The 13,937-nt window shown below is 40.5% G+C and overlaps 1 non-coding gene across 1 annotated transcript; it reads left to right on the top strand.

Moving 5' to 3' along the window:
• The first annotated feature begins 219 nt into the window (after positions 1-219).
• Positions 220-383, top strand: LOC118452737. The gene has a single exon (XR_004842556.1). It is a non-coding gene; the product is annotated as a U1 spliceosomal RNA (small nuclear RNA).
• The last annotated feature ends 13,554 nt before the right edge of the window (positions 384-13,937 follow it).

The following is a 13,937-nucleotide window of genomic DNA, read 5'->3' as shown; positions in this document are numbered from 1 at the left end:
TTCTTGAAAGGATATTTGAGCAAACACAGATTCATTTGATGAAAAGTAGGCAAGTACATCTAAATTAGTCACCCTAAGTGGCTTTTCTAATAAAGGAGGAAGGAGTTTATCTCATCCTAAATAGCATATATGAAACAGGTCAACAACTCAATTGAGAAGAATGTAAGAATAACTATAGAGCTTCAGGTCAAAGGTTCACCGAGCTGGCGTTTTTCTCTCTGGCCTTCTTTGCGGGTGGGACATCATCGCCAGGAAGGCGATTTCCCCAGTGTGAGGCTCAACTCCTGCTCTCTGGGTGTGCTGGCTCTTCTGACTTCGTCAAATATAAGAAGCTCAGCTGCATAATCTGTGGTGAAGGGGGGTTGTGTTTATTCTTTCTCCTAAAAAGAAGTGACAAATGCTGTCCAAAAGTTCATGGGGATAGAAAAAGCATATACTGTATTTCCCCCCTCTACCCTCCCAAGGGACTTCCTAAATCTGTAGTGTTTCACCTCTCTAGTGACTTGTAACAGATTTATCCTTGAAATGTTAATCCAGTTGCCCTTTGAACCCCTGAAACTTACTGCATCCACAATGCCCTTCAAAAGGGATCAGCAGGTCTGTTGCCTGCTGCATGAAGAACCACCTCCTTTTGTTTCTTTTGAACTTGATTACCCATGATATCATTTGGTGGAGGAGACCTCAAACATTAGATTCTTTCTCTCCATACCATCAGGACTGTGTAGCTGTCTACTGTATCCCCTGTTCTCCAGGATGAAGAAGGAATCTCTGGGTCTCTGGACCTTGTGTGCACCAGTAGGTCCTGAAACCTCCTTCCCCTAACCCCAGGCTCTGCCTGACTGCACAGCTGGCCAACTCATCAGAACCTGACTGTGACTGACCCTGGTTATTGTCACCAAGCCTGTTTAGCTCTTCTGGGACTGCACCTTGTTGAGGAGGACACTGTCCCGTTCTGTCCCTCTCTGGCTCCTACTCACCTCTCCTTGTGGAGCATCCCCCTTCTGATGCTCCCCCAACACAGCCTGCTCAGTCATTTCTCTTACAAAAGCAACCTTTGGTCATCTTTGCTTCCACTCTATGAGTCTCTTCAGGTTCTGTCAGTCCCTGCTCAAGATGAGAGAGCAGAGCCATGCAAAGGCTTCAACGTTACAGTGAACAATGGGTTTATACAACAATATAATTGTTTTCTCTCTTGTTCTCAAACCCTTTTCTAATAATTCCTAACATTTGACTCACTACTTTTTTTTCTTTTTTTGGACAGATGCTAAGCACTGAGCTAACATTTTCTCATGGTTTAACCCCTCAGGCAGCTGAACACCACACAGCCGCTCTCTCACTCCTCGCCTCCCTCAGTGGGATGGAGGAGAGAATCGGAAAAAAAGTAAAACACATGGGCTGAGATAAAGACAGTTTAATAAAGCAGCAGAGGAAAAGAAAAAAAAATTAATAATAGTAATGGTAAGAGAATATACAGAATATACAAAACCAGTGATGCACAATGTAATTGCTCACTACCCACTGACCAATGCACAGCCCGTCCCAAGCAACGATTGCTGCCACTGGCCAACTCACCCTGGGCGTGATGTCCTATGATCTGGAATAGCTCTTGGGCCAGTTGGGGTCAGCTGTCCTGGCTGTGCCCCCTCCCAGCTTCTTGTGCACCTGGCAGAGCAGGAGAAGCTGAAAAGTCCTTGACGGGTGTAAGCACTGCTCAGCAACAACTGAACCATCAGGGTGTTATCAACACTAGCCTCGTACTAAATCCAAAACACAGCACTATGCCAGCTACTAGAAAGAAAATTAACTCTATCCCAGCTGAAACTAGGACACATTTTCATAAGCATGTCTGTCGCAACCCAAAGATCTCACTCCTGGGTGATAATGATCAGCTTATAGCCCATTTCTTTTTTCTTATCTGCATCATTTTGCATTTATCTAGATTGAAATTCATCTGCCATGTTATTACTCAGTCACTCAGTCATCTAAATCCTTTCTGCAGTTCGCTGTATTTAGCCTCTGTTCTTTCTATCTTCATGAGAGCTGTGACTTCATATGAGCTGCAAACATTGGTCATTGCTTACCCCTTTTCCCAAGCAATTTAGGAACAGCACAGATCCCAGCATTTCTGTGAAACTCTCTGTTGACCTCCCACTGCAAGAAGTGACTGTGCACCCCCACTTCTCCTTCCTACTCCTGCCAGTTCTTCTCTATGCCTGTTCCTTCCCCCTTAGCCCACGGCTGCTTAATTTCTTGAGAAGACTTTGATGACTGATTATTTCCTTCTGGAAATCCAAGCAGCTATAACATCTCTGAAAAATCCCCCATTAACACAAATATTCACTGAATCTGGTGAAGTGGAAGAGTCTCCTACCTGAGCCAGGTAGGGAAAAAGGGATTCACTCTTTAAAAGTGCCATTTCTTATAAATCTGTAGAATGGCAAAAATTCTTATTCCAGCCCTGACACAGGGACTTAGCCTGTGGCGACTGCTCAATAGATGCCCCAAATTTGTAAATCCCTGTGCTCCCTTTTGATCTCACACATTTTTGTCAGAGATACATTTCATCAGACCTGCACGTTGTTTGGCTCAAAGGCAAAATTCTGTGGCACTGTTTTGCTGGCAAAAGGGGTTTTAGTCAGGAATTTGACTAAACTATTACAATGACCATACCTAGTCCTAAAAATCTGTTGATTGCATCAGGGTTAATGAATATATGGAAAATATGGCAGGAACCTTCTCTTGCAATTTTGTAAACAGCATCCCATTAATGTTAGTTGCAGAGTAACTAGAAAATATTTCCACTCATAACTTACTGAGTAATTTTGCTGACTTTCTCTGATTTTGAGTAAATCTTCATAACATTTAAGTGTTAACAAAGTTATAGAGATTATGTTCATATTATCCCATTCTTTTTATCACTGCTAGTAAAAAAACCAAAAAAAACCAACAAAAAAAATGAAACTGTCTTCTTTTCTTATGTTTTTTTGCTTTTGCTTTTATGATCTAACTTTCCCCTTGTCACACCCCACCTAAAAATATCAGCCAATGGGGCTAATAATTTTATTAAGGGCTACAGATGCAAAATCGTACATATATGACAGCTGGTATAATGTGTGCACTGCCATGAAAGTTTATAGGAAACTCACTCGTAGCTGTAGAGAGAAGTTTAGCTTGATCTAACACAGAAACAAATTGATTAATTAGTTGTCAATCATGGAGTCATATCTCTAAAATACCTCTAACTGAATATGTCTTTAGTGGAAATAATTGTATATAACCATAAAATAGAAAACCTGACTGATGTAGCTATATGGTTCTGCACAAGGGTAGATTTTTATAATTAGCTAAGATATGCCTATCTGAATACATTTTACAGCACTGGACTTGCAAACTACATACACTTGTGTTACTGTGAAGAAATGTTCATAGCAGAAAATGTTCTTGCTTATATAGGTTAGCAGCACCTCATGAATTTAACATTGGCATAGGTAAGTTGTGAAATATCCAGTGAAGCCCTGATTTATCGAAGGTGGGTTGTTACTCCTGAGTGATGTTTCTGAGTTTTTCAGTCTTAAGACCCCCTGAGAAAGGTTAGAAATTTTAAACCTTAGCCAAAAGGTGGATGCTCAGCGTCTAAGAGTTGAAACAGGATTTAAAAACACTCCTCTGACAAGAAGGTAATTACTGAGAGCGATAGGTGGGGATTTACTCCCTGGCTTTGGACACTTCCCATTGGAAATGGTGATTGAACTTTCAAGCAAAAAATACTCAGCATGCAAGTGGAAAGGCTCAAACCCTGGGATCACAGGATGAAACCCTCTTTCTTCTGAAGTAAATTGACCAAGTTCCACTGACTTTTAACCACAAAGCCACTCACAGTTTTAAAAATCTCAGGGCTATTTCAAGGTCAGAGCCCACCTGCACCACAGCTGCACGCTATCCGTGCAACATCAAGGTGTCCAGGCTGCCCACTCTCTGGGACACCAACTAATGATGCTTATTCCATAAGCCCCTGTTGTAAATTTAAATGGGCCTTCCTAGCAAATATGCTAGCTATGCTGAAGGTGTCTGCATCACAACCATGTGAGCCTCTACACTGTCCTATATAAGACAACCGCCTGCTTTAATCCCCCATTGCTGATATTGATCTTACTCATTAGACTTTATGATGATTAGCTGGAAGAACAGGCAGGAGATAAGAAGGTAAAATGAGGAGCTCTTTCCAGCCCATTGGCCTGAGAAGTACATTCTGGTTCCTGGAATGAGACTTGAATGTTGCCTCACCATCTTGTTCTCACATTTGATCTCCCTGCACTATGATTTCCATCAGAATAAAAGCTGGCGAAGAATGCAGGTCGGGAACACGGTGAGAAACCAAAGTAACCAGGACGGTGGACTATATCTGTTCTGCAATTTACATATGTCCTCAGGAGTCAAGCCATCTTTCATTCCGGTGACTCCTGTTAGAAACTTACACTGCTGATTCCTCCATTTCTGACAGATTGGAGTTCTCTGTGTGTGTTACCTACAGGCATAGCTACATGTCCATCAGACTTTTCTCTTAGCCAATGTTGAACTTTGAAACTTTTATAACTCTCTTATAATACTCATAATAGAAGCTGTGAATAGCAGAGGAGTACCGTGTGACTTCTCAGCTTCAGCTCCGACCTGCCTTGTCACCATGGATTTGTCTGGTTACGCTGAGCTGTGTCTGACCCTAGTTGCTATCACCTAACCTGATCCTGATCCTGACCCTCTGGCTTGACTTCATGGCTTGCCCTCAGACCTGCAAGACCACTATGGACTTAGGTGATGATCTGGGCTCCAGGCTGACCCCAGCTGCCACTCCCCAGCCCCTGCCCTGCCAGACATGGTGTTGAGCTTGGCTCCCAGCTCCCTGTCCCTTCAGGAGAAGCTGACCCTCGCTGCTCCCTGACACTCTGTCCTTTGTACCCAATCTTCCTTTTGTTTCCCAGTCCCATAAATTGTGTCAGAAAAGTTTGGCTTATGAATAGTGGAATGGCTTACTGACAGGTTGAAATAAAGCCTCATTGCTGTTCTTCCAGGCTCATCAGTCAGATCCTTGTGGTTGAAAGACTGATTGCTCTCTGGCTGGTGATGAGTTTTTCAGCATCCCTGAGGAGACGTTATGTACTATTACAGGCTCAGCCATGAACTCTCTGCAAAGGGGTTTCTGAAATTTGAGTTTTCCAAGACAAGAGTGCCTAACAGTAATAAGCATGGGGCATTGCTTCCAGGCACATTTGCAACTCTGCTGGGCTATCCTGACAACCATTATTTTCAAATCTTCTGGATATATTCATGCCTGCATGTGCAATCCCTCCAGAGAAAGAGGGTACTATGTAGTTCCTCCGTGGTCCAGTTGACAGTCCAGTCCTTTTTCTAAGTTCTCAGTGGTGTGACCAGGCTGGCACATACAAGGGTGATGTTATGAAAGCTGAATTTTTGAAGGAGCCTATCAAATGCAGAGGCTTACCAGTGCAGGGTAATGAGGCACGGTCCGGTTTGTTACACTGTCACACAGAAATACTGGTGAACCTGAAGCAGTTCCAAGGGCAAGAAATGTGCATAACTTGTGGCAGCTTTTGGAGTAACTCAGACCTTGAACTTCATCTCCTGGCTCCTGCATGTGGCTCAGGAAAAAGCACTGAATCTTCATTTTCCTTGTATTATTCCCCACACCAACTGGAAGTTGTTCTGTAGCTTTTAAATAGTGTTTTATTTAAATTTTGGCAAATGAATACAAACAAGAAAAACTTTTTAAATCTCCAATGAATGACTTCTCCCTGTGTGGTAATGAGGAGAAGCAGTGTTTGATCATGTCAGCAGAATCTGCCTTTGACTTTTCTACTGATAGAAAAGTCCAGATTATTTTAGCTCAGAACTGGCCACTGAAGGAAATGAATAGAATAAAAACACACTTGTTTTGCCATTTTACCATGTTAAAAAGAAGATACAAAAATGTTCCTGCTCAAAAAGAGTGCCTAAGCCACGTATCATAGGAGGGCTTTTACCTCTGTATATTTATGTATTTTGTGAGGAGGGGGAAAGATATCAAGAAAGCCACAGAAACAGGCAAAGTCTGTCATAGTATTCATTTTCCAAAAACCAGTCCTGCCAGGAAAGGCACATAAAGCTTCCGGCTGTGTCTTGTAATCTGTGTTATTATTGACATACTCAAAGTAAACATTTACAAGTTTCAGCCATAGTTCTATTTTTAGTTTTATTTTTCATAATTAATTCTTCCTTTTCATTACAGTCTGCACTATACAGCTGGTGAAATTCATAAGCATTTCTCCTTATTTATTAATGTTTATGTTCCTTTCTGCTGCCACATCCCTTTATCTTCACATATATTCTCTGCCACCTCCACCCAGGATACAGGTTTCTTCCTATCTTTTCCCGCCTGGTAAACATTACAGGTTTTTGCTTGATGTTACTCAAAATAAAGCTTCTGCTCAATTAAGTGCATATACTGTCCATTTACCATATTTGGCAGGATACTTTCAGCATTACATTCACTGTAGTACAGTCATATTTTGTTTGTCAGTTATGGCGCAGAAGTTATTCTGGGGAAGTCTGCCACAGAAGCGGTGATAAGAAATAATAAACCATGTCAAACTCATACAGAAAATGGTCTAATCAATGTGACTTAAAAGAGTTTATGTAGAAACTATTTTCACCTGGAGCTTGATGGGCTGACAGTAATGATTATGTGTACTTGAGTGAAGAAAAGTTCCAAAAGGTATACTGCTATTCCATCTTGCCATTTGAAATATGGTTGGAAGGGAGAAGAGATCACATATTTATGGATCTGCAAATAAAATTAATAGTTTCTTATTACCAGTTCAATCTTTTCCCCCAAATAACCCTTGATCTTCAGAGTAAAATTGAAATTTCACGTATTTGCAAAACAGAAGGCTTTTGGCACACAGTGTCTGCCAGGTTCTGGCCAGTGCTATCTACATTTTAACAGTACTGCCTGCTGGAAATAGAGTTATATGTGAAATTGCATGCAAAAGCTCACTTTTAAGTATTTTTCCCTTTTGGACTCTGGAGTGGGCCTCTTGCCTCAATTTTCATATACTTGGGAGACTATAACTGCAGGGAAAGTTGTGGTTAAGACAGAGGAACATCTCCCCTTGTGACAGAAGGTGTTTGTTTGCATTCCAGGCCTCTCAATGTGAGAGTCACAGAAGTCTGTGAAACACTGCTTTATTTTGCCAGCCTCCAGAAACAAGCTGCATAGTTGTAAATAGAAAACTCCTACTAAATAAGATCTATACCTGGGAATTGTTAAAGCATAATCTTTTCTTCTCAATGGTATGCTCATTAGTTCTTCTGAAAATGATCAGATTTTGTCATTTGCTTCCAACCTATGTTTACAAATTCCAGTGGAATTTCTTACATTGGAGATGTGCTATATGTTTATAATGTTGTGGACTAGGTTTTGCCTTAGGTGACGTATTTATGTTAGGGCATAAGAGTTCCTTCACACAGAGTGACCAAGAGAGTTTCAGGTCCCAGCAAGTCTGTGTGCCAGGTATCGTCTCTCAGCCTCCAAGGTCAAATGGAGGGAAGGTCGGCTGGGGGAAATTTAAGAGCTGTCTCCTTTGAGAGCAAGTAAAGACTATCATGCTATTTGGGTTATGTGTACATAAGAGATGTGGGGTATATGGGGAAAGAAGGGTTTCTGCAGTTTCCAAGAGGATAAATTTGGAGAAACTGGAAAGTCTGAGATATGAAGCAGCCCAGAAAAGGAGGCTCTTGAGCCCATCTTTTGAGAGGTATGATAAAGGCTCCTCTCTACCTCTACTGTGGACAGCTGGATATATATGGTAGAAAGGTCTGAATAAGCTGGAGACTAAGGAGGAAAAGATTTGCTTCAGGCAGACAGGGAAGGCAGGATCACCTATGTCAGTCCTGGCAATTGAAAGATACAGCAGAAACAGCAAATTCAAGGTTTTGTGCTCAGGATGTCTGCCTCCTCCCCCACTCCCACCTTTCCTTCAGTTGCATATATATTCAGAATGGGTCCTATCTGACGGACAGGCTCTCCCTGTCTTCTCCTGAAAAAAGCTGGCAAGCTGGTAGGATGTCTTTTGGAACTATTCACTACCTGCCTCACACTGCAGTACACTGGGTGGAAATTTGCACTGTAGAGGGTGGTTTACAATGTTCAGGAGGTTACTTTGGGTTCTTTATTTTGGCTGAGGGCCACGACTGCAGCACTTGCCATCCCTAGGAAGGACTTTTTTAAGAGAAAGGTGAGAAAGAAGAAATGGCAAACCAAACCCACTCTTGCCTGTACGTGCTCTTTATGGCTCTCAATGGACTATCCAAATGAGTAGTCATACATGAGTAAATAAGGTTATGTGGCCATTGACTTTCTTCCCAGAGGAATCTTTTTCTGTGTTTTTGAATATTTCCCTTAGCCAGCTGAGGAAAACCAGTTATTTTCTGTTTCTTTTAAAAACATTTTTATTTTTGCAGGACATGTAAAATCTTTAAAGAGGTCATCGCTATATTTTTAAGGAATTAAAGCTGTCACTTGATAATTTTTGCTATAAATCTCAGTGTCTTGCATTAACTCACATCCCTGAAGCTAGCATGTCATTACAGTGCTCTGATTTATCCACTGAACTTTTCACTGGGCTAGTTTTCATTCCCCATAAATATCCACTTGTTTCGTGATGTTATATGTTATAACTGTGTTATAACTGTGCTTTTGAGAGCCCATGGTAAAACCATGATGTCCTGGAATCACCTTTGCTGCTTCTCATCAGTGGGGCTGTAAAACAAAGACAGAAGGGATCTTTGGGGAAATGGTGGTGCCACTGATGCTGGCATCGATTCTCCATAGCTGTATGCATCCATATCTTCCAGGCTTTTCCTCTCATGGGTCAGGCAGTTGAAAGCAGGATGACCACCTTGCCTGGGAATGGATTATCAGGGAGAGAGAATGTGTCCAGCCACAGCCCTGGCCTTAAAAGGTCCAAGCACAACATTCTCTCTTATCTTTTTCTACCTTGTTCCAGACTTTTCCATGATGAGGAATGTAGGGTAAAGTGCAGGAAAAAGCTCCTTAAATCAAACCTCAGTGAACAAAACACAATTTCAAAGTCATGCTTGTACCCTCATTTGCTTCTGAGTTTTCATTTCTTATTTCTGTCTGCCAGCTTCAGCCTGCAACACTTCATTTAATCACCAGAGCCCTCTCTTAACTTGAAGGAAAAAGAAACTAGACTCGTCCCTTTACTTTGTTAAGAATATCTTTTGGAGCATACTTCAGATTTAGGGCAGATGCTATTTCCACTTTATTTAAAACCAGCAGGAAGCTAAAGGCTGCACTTTCCTTCCTGACCTTCTGCTGAAAAGGCTGTTCTCTGGGAGACTTGGGAAAGGAAGGCAAAGTTGTTCAAGATATCTCTCAGTATCAGCAGAGCCATAATATTAAGTATGATGCCTCATAATAAATTGATAACACCTGGTAATTTATATCTTTTAATCCTTCACTTATATTTCTAGTTCATTTGTCATTCTGTATCTGTAATGTGTACGAATGTAAGCTCTATTTTCTGTTGACATTTCATAATTCACATGTGTGTGAACATCTGAAGTCCCAAAAGAAAGAGATTAGAAAAACATTAAATGAAATTCCAGTGGGCCTGAGCTAATATTTATTCAGACTCCATGACCTTAACACTTTGTACAGTGCCTTCTACTATTATCTCTGCTCTGCACTTCACATTACAATCCGTAAGAGCCAGAGGATGAGCTTCGGTTTGCTTGTGGCAAATACTGGCACTGTGACAAGGTACATATGGTATCTGGCTTATCAACAGGCAGCAGGCAGGGCCAGAATTGACACCGACAAATATTTCCCACAGTATTAAGAAAAGTGATGCTTGATAATGTTTTCAAAGATGGTTTCAAATGAGTACTGGCAATCTTTCTCTGAAACAATAAACCATAGATTTTAAGTATGTTTTTGACAAGTTGCATCTAAAAAGTTGAAGGATAGCAAGCTCAAAGCTTACAGACAGAATAACAGTGGAGATAACCAAATGTCTCTGCATTAGTGGTACAAGAGGACCTATTGTAATTACTTAAACTGGACGTAAGTTACTAAAGTAGGCAAAAAGAGCTTGTAAATCAAAACGCACCGCATGACATAGAGAAAACATATTTAGTACTTTAAACTACTTCTGCAGGATATTACTCATATATTACACAATCTACAAGCCTCTTCTTTTTCCAACTGAAGTGGTTCCCATTAAAAAATCAACATTTGCCCACAGATGAAGCAGGTTGCAGTGACTCACTTCAATAAATTTTCCTTTTGGGTTGGAAAGGAAAAATGCTTCTGCATCTTGCAGCTTCCAGATTGGTACCTTTGATAACTGCTGATAGGGTCAAATTTGTGGATTCCATACTGAAGAAAGCACTACTGTTTGTTCTCTGAACATCTGTCCCATTCTTTACTTAGTCTATTTTCTCAGCATTAAGCATAAAACCTGAACTTTGCATATTAATATTGCTTACACCTACCACATTTGCTTTATTCCCTTGCAGCTAATCTGTGCTCCTTCACACTTTTTCTCATATAAAATATATCTCCTCTGTTTTGCACATACCTGGGTTTAATAGTATTGTCTGTACAACTGACTCTCTTCACAGCTGGAAATACTAGACAGGTTTCTTTCCTGGACTAGTGCTATAGTCAGGAGTTAGATATCTTTCCTTGAACCATACTTAATGGGTCAGTACCTTCCTGTTTGTAAGAGTTTCTGGAGCAGATAATTAGAATTTTCAAACTTTCCAAACTTTCAGAGCATACATATTTCTCTATGTAAAATTTCTATTTGGACTAATGGGAGTTATGACTAATTGCTTCTGGACTGGGCTTATTTAACTGTTGATATTCATGCCCGGTTGCTGAAGTATGATTTACATATTAGGTAGACAACAGGGCTGTAAAGTTCATGCCTTAGATTTTACTCTTATTTTTCAGCTTCTGAAGGGAAGAGCAAAATGGATGAGTAGGGCAGTAGAAATGGACATAAACAGATGGTCTTTCAAACAAAATGCAATGTGGGAAGATCTGAATTGTCTCCCTGGATTACCCACAGACTTCCATGGTGCCCCTGAGCATCTTTTGAAATACCTCCGTTTCCCATCACTAATGGTGTTTAAGGATGTTTACCTAGAACACAAGGAGCATTATAGCACTGAAATGTTCATGTGCTTTGTCCTTCAAGAGGAAGATCTGTACAAGCATAAATTAACACAGAACTTTTATTCTTCTCTTAAGAAAACAGAGGAGTGATCAGTAAAACATGCTGCTCTGATTCTCCACATTTTTTTACACAGGCTTTGTTGGGTATAAAGGTATTATTGGAATGTGTGGCTTGGCACAGACGATATTTTGAAGGGCATCTGGTCCTAAAAAGAGAAAAATCTAAAATATTTGATATCTAATTGATTCTTATAATGCCACTAGTTTAAACTACCTAAGGGTGTGTGTGGGAGGGTGGAGGAGGAAGGTACTTTGAATACAAATTCAGTTCCACTCTTCCTCTTTTTTACCATTATGCTGTAGCACTGGCTGATGTCTCTTCATTTCTTTTGAACGGGATAGAACAGTGCAATTTAAATGGCATCTTTTTTGTTCCTTATTTCCTGCACAATGTTGAAGCAAAACATATAGAGAAGGGTAATATTTTCCCCCTTAATAACACTACATCACTTGTGATTAACTGCTGATATTTATTTCAGTGATATTTTAGCAATGTTACTGTTGAATGTCAAAAAGCAGTCAAACCTGAGTCACACGGTGTATGGTAAGCTCTTCCTTCACTTTGTTATCCACAATGAATTCATGCCATTACATCTCTGTCATTTCAGCAGCAGCCTTTTTTTCTCAGTAAATACAAGGTCATTAAGTAGTCAGGTATCTGCAATCTAGTAAACCTGATGAAATTAAAGATCCCACAGTTTCACTACGGTAATAATAAATAACTTACTCAATTTTACAATAGGACAGATGGGTGCCTTTCAATGCAGGGCTTTAAAAAGGCTGAAATCGAAATATCTTTTGTGTACTGAAGAGTATATCTTATTCCTTTGAAATATTAAATGCCAGTTTTGTTATCAGGATAATTTTTTGTTAGATCCCTGAATGCAGACAGACACAAAGACTAGCTGTTTGCTTCTATTTTGTCTCTAATTTTACAAATGTCTTAATTTGTCTTAATTTTACAAATTAAAGCAGCTTGTTAGGAGAAACTGCTCAAAAAGTATCCTAATGACAAGGGAGTGGCTGAATTTCATCCCTGCATTCATCATGAATTATCCTGTACTTTAAACAAAGCAGTGAGGTGGGTCCCACTGTGATGCTGAAAGGACCTGGTCTACTGACCTGATCAGGAAAGCTGGTACTGAGGAGTTCTCAGACCTAACTAGGAGTCAGGTCTAAACACCATGTCACCCTGGAACAAGGAAGTAATTTTCTCCATCAGAACACTGTGGTTAGCCAAAGTCTATGGAACATGGATATGTACTTTGCAGGATAAAGCCTTTTGGACCCAAATTCATTATATAACAGTTTCATGGTGCTCCTTCAGTGTGAGTGAGTTGCATTATATTAGAATAACAGTTATAACTGGATCTGCTGCCATCTAATATCCATATAAGTGCTACTTAAAGAGAATTTAGAAATAGGATTCTCTTTTTGTCTCTCTTTCTTTCTTTGGCTCCATTAATTACTTAGCAACAGAGCTTATGGCATTGCAGAAAATGAGGTTGGGGTGACAACATTCTGTAGTTATTTTAACAGTTTAGAAATGTTGCTTTTTTATCTTCACCCTCTTAAACCCCTATTTTTTGAGTAAGTTTTCAGTTTTTTAAGTCCTATGCATTTCTTTAAGAGTAAAAGTTTATTAGGATCAGTATCTCCTAGTACCCCTTCATCACCTTTTTGTTCCTAAATCTGTTCCACTACACTCCCACATATCTCCAGTCTTACTGTGGATCGAGGACAGCAGATTCACCCAAGGAATGTAAATACAAACCTGAATTTCCATAGAATAGAATCATAAAATCGTCTAGGTTGGAAAAGACCTTTAAGATCATCAAGTCCAACCATTAACCTAGCACTGCCATCCCACCACTAAACCATGTCCCTAAGCACCTCATCTACCCTTCTTTTAAATACTTCCAGGGATGGGGACTTGACCACCTCCCTGGGCAGCCCATTCCAGAGCCTGACAAGCCTTTCAGTGAAGAAGTTTTTCCTAATGTCCAACCTAAACCTGCCCTGGCGCAACTTCAGACCATTCTCCCTCATCCTATCATCCGTTACTAGGGAGAAAAGGCCGACCCCCACCTCACTACAGCCTCCTTTCAGGTAGTTGTAGAGCACTAAAGCACTTTATAAGCAGATATTGTCAAAAAATCCTGAGCTTGGTGACTTGTATTCTGATTTTCTGCATGCTATCATGGCTGAATTTTTTGAGATACAAGTATGGAGAAAATGTTTTACCTCTGGGAAAAGAAAATGCATGACTAAAAGCCTCAACTGTAAGTGGTCCCAGTTGAAAACCACTGAGTTATAGACTCTTCTGCAGTCTTGTCACTGCTAGCTGCAGAGAAACAGAGCTAAATGGGGCTAGTGAGTCTATTCTAATGTAACAATGAGGTTGCTACCTCGTGTTAGGAGAGGCCTTTGTAGAAAAGGCTACTCCTACTTCAAAATTCACTCCTTTTGCCTCTGGCTGCTGCTGCCAAGTGTCACAGCCTAGATCCATCTGAGTACATGCATACTACTAAATAACACAGGGAAGAGACAGCTCTGTAGCTGTGAGACAGTTGAGTGGCAGAACTTGCGTTCACAAAGCTGCTGCCTCCATCCTTCC

This window comes from Egretta garzetta, unplaced genomic scaffold (genome assembly GCF_000687185.1).
Source record: "Egretta garzetta isolate BGI_Z169 unplaced genomic scaffold, ASM68718v1 scaffold217, whole genome shotgun sequence".
Taxonomy (NCBI): Eukaryota; Metazoa; Chordata; class Aves; order Pelecaniformes; family Ardeidae; genus Egretta; species Egretta garzetta.
This window is presented reverse-complemented; position numbering and strand designations above follow the sequence as displayed.